Consider the following 6,294-nt stretch of genomic DNA (forward strand, 5'->3'; position numbering starts at 1 on the left):
GAGCTAGATCTTGTGCGGGAGGAAGGAGGAGTTGAGCGAGGCGAACGTTGACCTTTGCGGGCTTTGCTCTGCCTGTTGGCCGTCTTGGGAGCTGGAGTGGACTTCGGAGTGAGGTAGGTTGGCTGTAAACTCACGTATAGATCGTACAGTTCCGCTTTGTTCATTTTCCGCGAGAACTGTACATCTGAATTTGCCAGCGCTTGCCTCAATCCTACTACTGTCCACTTGCCAATAGGTGGAATCGTTGGGACGGCTGAACGATAGGAAGACGCCGGGGAGGTATTTTGAGGTCTCGCCGGTGGAGGCGAGGGCTGAGCTCGGCGTCTAGGCGAGCTTGTAGCTGCACGGGCAGGTGGTCGGCCGCGCCTGGGAGCCTGGGGCTCAGGTGCAGTGTCGGGCAGAGGAGAAGTTGTCGAGGGGTCGGCAGGTGGAGACGCAGGATCCTCGGAAAAGTTAGCTTCGTCGTTAGACGGGGAGACGTTAACTTGAGACATAGTAGCAGAAGGGCGAACCGAAATGCTGATAAACTGTCAAACGAACGGAGGTAAGTGTGCCGTATATATACCTCCATTGGTTGATTAGCTGAATGCTTTCCACCTGTGATAATTAGTCTAATAATCTGCACCTGCTCCTCCCGAATTTTGTTAATAAAACATCATTTATTATTAAGGGAAAGCGCGGTGCTCGCTTTCTGTGTCATTCATTCACAAGAAAAGTTATTGTTTTTCTTAAGATTTTTTGAGTATTTCATAGGGTGAATTAAGGGTGATTGGGACAGTTTTTGAACTTCCGCCTTTTGCAGGGTTTCTTGTCATAAATGAAAAACATTAGCTCAACACATGATACATTTCTGTAATACTGAAGATGTTAACTATGCATTTGAGGAGGAAACAATGGTATATTATAATGAAAGGATGTGTGATATACACTTTTCTAAAAACTGAGCAAAAAAAAAAAAAATGTTTTGGTAACATTTGGGTGATTGGGACACAACGTTTGGGTGATTGGGACAGCACATCTTTCCACTGATTTAGGTAAGCATATTTACTGTATTGCACATGTTAGTTCAGACTTTGATATAATTTTATATGCAATATTTCTTTTCTGTTCATCATCATTAAGAGTCCATGTTTATGATTGTTCAGCTCTATTTCTCAGTTTGTAAATCCATCCGCAAAAGAAGGAATGAAGTCCATAGGTCATTGAAAACATTTAAAAATCAAGTAAACAAGTAAAAAAAAAAAAGAAAAGAAAAAATGCTATAGGTCCAAAATTCATACAAAAAAATCCAAAACCTTTTTTTTTTTTTTGGTAACATTTGGATAAGATGTTGGGTGGGCCTATCGCCAATTAACAGTTTGACCAACACATTTAACCTGCACAAACCTTTATTGCAACAGTAAAATTATTACTGCAACAGTAAAAAAATAAATAAATAAAAATAAAATTAAAAGAGTTTAACTATAATGTTTATATTTTCAGAATTTGGTTGTTTTACTTTAGTAAAATCTAGCTAGTTCATGAATATTTTAGTGGTTGATTAAGGCTTGCACATGGTTGGGAACACTGATTTAGAGCATATAGAGCATAAACAATGGTTCTTTATTGCAAGGCTAATAATTTTCTTAATTAGCAAAGCATTTAAGCACTGTCCCAATCACCCAAAATTATACTGTTCCATCCGTTTGGGTGGATGGGACAAAATAAAAACGACCTAAGTGAAAATAGAAACATGATATTAACATTTTTTTTTTTACTGATTTTGTAGCACAAAAGTGAGTCCAGTTGTTTCTGTGAATTGCAGTGATCCATTTGCTTCTTTTTTTTCTGTAGCTTTCGGCAGTCTTTAAATATATACCTCAGGTTTTGTGTCAAAGCCATTTGTCATGCTGAAAACCAATGCTGCCGCTCAGTCTTTTGCCACTCAGTGGGCGTGACCGCAGTCCTAACGGTCAATGGTGATGTTACGTGCATACCCTCTATAGCCTATTTGTTGCAGTTTTTGCCAGGGGTATGAAACAATTGAGATTAATCAATCTGAATGTGAGCTAATGTATTTTTTTGAGTGGAATGATTATCTGTTTCATTCTGAATGGAGGTTTATTATACTGTAGGTGGAGACCGGGGACAGTTGTAACAATTTTTGGTCATGTCGTCATTCCTCAAATACCTGTAGACAAAAACAACATTGATTGAAACATTAGAAGTCAAATGTTACATCTGCCCCCACATGCGGGGGCAATTGTAACAGCACAGGGGGCAATTGTAACAACAGCATGCTGCAGCAACAGCAACCTCAGCATGCTGTGAACAGAGTGTACAGGGCCTACTCAGTAAAATGGATCCCCAGATTGAGAGGCAAAAACACTTTTCTTAAATTATTGAAAAAATTATCTATTGTGATGTCCTTACTAAACTGGACACTATTATGATGGTGTCTGGGGCAATTGTAATGCAGTGTTACAACTGCCACCGAATGTACCACGCTGTGACAAGCTACCCTGCTCTAGGTCATCAAAACAAGACAGATTTAAATTCATATAGTCCTTAATGGTTAAGTACGGAAGAGGATTAGGGCCAAGCAATAATAAAAAAAAATAAAACCATCTCGAGATTAAAATTGTTAAATACGGAAGAGGATTAGGGCCATGCAATAATAAAAAAAAAAATAAAACCATCTCAAGATTAAAGTTGTTAAATTTCGAGAAAAATCTCGTTAAATTTCGAGAAAAAAATTGGAAATAAAATGTTGAGAATAAACTTGTTAAATTACGAGAAAAAAATCGTTAAAGGTCCCGTTTTTCGTGGTTTTTTGAAGCTTTGATTGTGTTTATAGTGTGCAATATAACATGTGTTCATGTTTCGCGTGTAAAAAAACACAGTATTTTTCACATAGCCTAATTCACTTATCTGTATACCGCTGTTTCCACTGTCATAAAAACGGACTGATGACTTCCTTGTTCTATGAAGTCCCTCCTGCAGAAATACGTAACGAGTTCTGATTGTGCCAGCGGTTCCTGTGTTGTGATTCGACAGCAGCTTAGTGCACCCAGAGCCATAGAGAGCGCACCTTGAAAGGTCACGCCTCTTACCATAACGTGTGCTGCACATAGTTGGCATGTGGATTATTGTGGTTTTGTGCCGAATGAACACAAAAGACAATAATTCCCGAGAGACTGAACTCTTTAATCTCCACAAGCAGCGACAGAAAATGTACAACGTTAGCACTCACTCAGAAGAGTACGTTACCTCATACGGAAAACAGCCATATACATAAACATAGTACCCTCTTGTGGCCATTATGTGCACTGCAGTCCAACATTAAAGGGATACGTTTTGTTTTGTGTCACCGTACACTACTCGAGTAACTGTATTTAAATAGGGAAAACATGGAGGTGTTTGGTAGCTTCTCTGCTTGGCCCCTATTGAATGAACTGGGCTAAGCTAAGTGCTAACAAAGTTTTGCCGCGAGACAGAGCGATTTAGTGCACGCACTGAGACGAGAGAGGTATGTATCAACTCGTCTTAGTTAAGGGAATTACATAGTTTAATATAAAAAAAACGGTGGAATATCCCTTTAACTATTTCAGTAAGGATACCACAATTATAATTTTCGGGAACGAGTTAAACATAAATTGTAACCATTGATCTCTAAGTACAGCGTCCCTGGGAAGGCCAAACAAAGGTGATTGGACTGTGGGATGAAAATAACACCGTTTCAACGACGACAAACACACTCTACAAACGCAACTCTTGTGTATTCCTGTGGGCGGAGGTTAGTCAAAAAGCTGTTTTAGTGACGTCATTAAAGAAGAAAGTAGAGGGATGTAGTACAAACTGGCCGTTCGATGTAGGCACTTCTGTTATCTCGCTTGGCATTGAACTTTGAGCTTTAAAATTTTACAGATTTTATTTATACTCTAACAACAACAACAACATTACACACTAACTAAAGTTTGAAACATGGGATCACGAAGAACGGGACCTTTAAATTTCGAGAAAAAAGTCGAGATAAAATGTTGAGAATAAAGTCATTAAATTACGAGAAAAAAGTTGTTAAATTATGAGAACAAATTTGTTAAATTATAAGAAAAAAGTTGTTAAATTATGAGGACAAATTTGTAATTTAACTACATTTTTTTCTCATAATTTAAACAATATTTCTCGTAATTTAACAACTTTTTCTTGTAATTTGATGACTTTATTCTCAACATTTTATCTCGACTTTTTTCTCGAAATTTAACAAGTTTTTTTCTTGTAATTTAACGAGTTTATTCTCAACATCTTATCTCGCCTTTTTTCTCGAAATTTAACAATTTTTTTCTCGAAATTTAACAACTTTAATTTCGAGATGGTTTTATTTTTTTATTATTGCTTGGCCCTATCCTCTTAAGACAATATGAGGAAAATACTGTAGATGAAAACAAACAAACAAACAAACAAACAAACAAACAAACAAAAACTTTCATATCTCAAAAAAGAGTCTTGTAGAAAAACTTTTCCAAGTAGGGCTATGACTCAGAAGCTTGTCCTTTGGCATGCAGAGAGGGATCTCCACAGAGCACATGCAAAATGAGTTTCATGGATCTGTCTCATTTCTGATTGGTGTAATTTGAGATGTTACAATTGCCCCCTGTTACAATTGCCCCCAGTCTCCCCTACTTCTCCAAAGCCACTGGAAGGCAAGCCTGCAACCTTTAGCCAAAAAAGCGTAACGGGCTGGCTGTGATGGTTCACGGAAACCAGCAGGATGCAGAGAAGGAGACCATTACGCAATAATGGTGCCACACGTGATTAAGTTAGCCGTTTCTCCAATGGTATGAGATACAGACCCTCTCATCTTCTCCCATCTCCAGTTCCTGCCATGGGCGAGGCTAGCCCCTTTTTAGGGGTGCTTCAGCACCCCTAAAAAGGAGCTCAGCACCCCTAAAACTTGGAGTAAGAAATGTTATTTTAAAATTTTTGTTCGTCTTTTACAAGGTTAAATAATGTCCAAAACATACTCCGTAGTTTGTGGTTTAAAATGTATGTGTTAAGGATGAAAATGAAAACATTCCCCTTAGCAAATCGTGTCATACTCTTCTCTTCTTCTACTTCTCCTCTGTACCTGCACCGCTGAGCACGACCGTCATCCAGCGCGAAGAGTGAGAACCCGTTATGTAGTGTTGTGAATCAACTAAGTTGCTCCAAAGCTGTGTCTCACACTTCTTTCCTTTTACCTAGAGTTGTTCCGATTCCGAAACCATATCGGTGAGTAGCCTACTGGAGTCACCCCCTGGGTGATGCTACTCCTCAAACCACCAACAGAGCATATAAAATACCAAAAATTTAGTTTATATAGAACTGTCTCTTTACGACCACAACAAACGGGACACTTTTCAGACGCGCGTTCCGACCTCGCCTCAGCGCCAGGTGCAAGTCAAATGAGGGAGCTTCAGTTGAACAACAGTGAACTGCGGCCAGATGAGATGTTGTCAGGCTATGTCGGTAAAACTCAGAAAAATGAACACGACTGTCCAATCAGCTGTTATTCTGTGCTCATGGCGCGCACTAAAGAATTGCATGCGCAAATGCGCCGGCGCGCGCTGCATAATTACTTTATTATAGCTTAAATAAAGCGCAAAAGAAACTGCGAGCAATTACCGTCGTTGTTCTGTTGTAAATTAAGTCATGAAATTACCAAACATGCGATTAAAGCTGCCTCAAAACTGTGCATGCATGTATATATGTGGCCATGGTTTTAAAGCTATTGTTATCCAATTTGTTGGCCTTAAAACGTCTTAAAATGCACATATGTACACCAGGGAAATCTAAATTTTCTGACCTTTTCTGACCTCGGTAATTAAAACCCGGCGTGCGGCCCCGCTTATATTATAATGAATGAGGTAAACGTGCATTTCTCCAAATGTGCGCACTTTTGGACTAAAAGTTTTGTGTATGCACTGTGAACAAAAAGAAATGGGACCAAACACGATTGAATTTGTGCCTCGTTATTCAATTAATAACTAGGCTATACAAAAAAAAAAAAAATAATAAAATAAAATAAAAAAAAGAAAGAAAGAAAGAAAAAAAAAATCTGGATTTTGGAGCTAGTTGAATCAATGTTAAAATGATAAAGTTATTTTTCAATAGACATATTTTTTGTTTTTGTGTGAAAAGAGGGTGGGTGGTGGCAGTGGGGCTCATTGGGTGCTCAGCACCCCTAAAGCTCTGACCCTAGAATCGCCCCTGGTTCCTGCCATTATTCATGAAAAAAAAACATAACTCACACATATATATGTGTCATAAAATAAA

Source organism: Chanodichthys erythropterus, chromosome 12, assembly GCF_024489055.1.
Source record: "Chanodichthys erythropterus isolate Z2021 chromosome 12, ASM2448905v1, whole genome shotgun sequence".
Classification (NCBI taxonomy): domain Eukaryota; kingdom Metazoa; phylum Chordata; class Actinopteri; order Cypriniformes; family Xenocyprididae; genus Chanodichthys; species Chanodichthys erythropterus.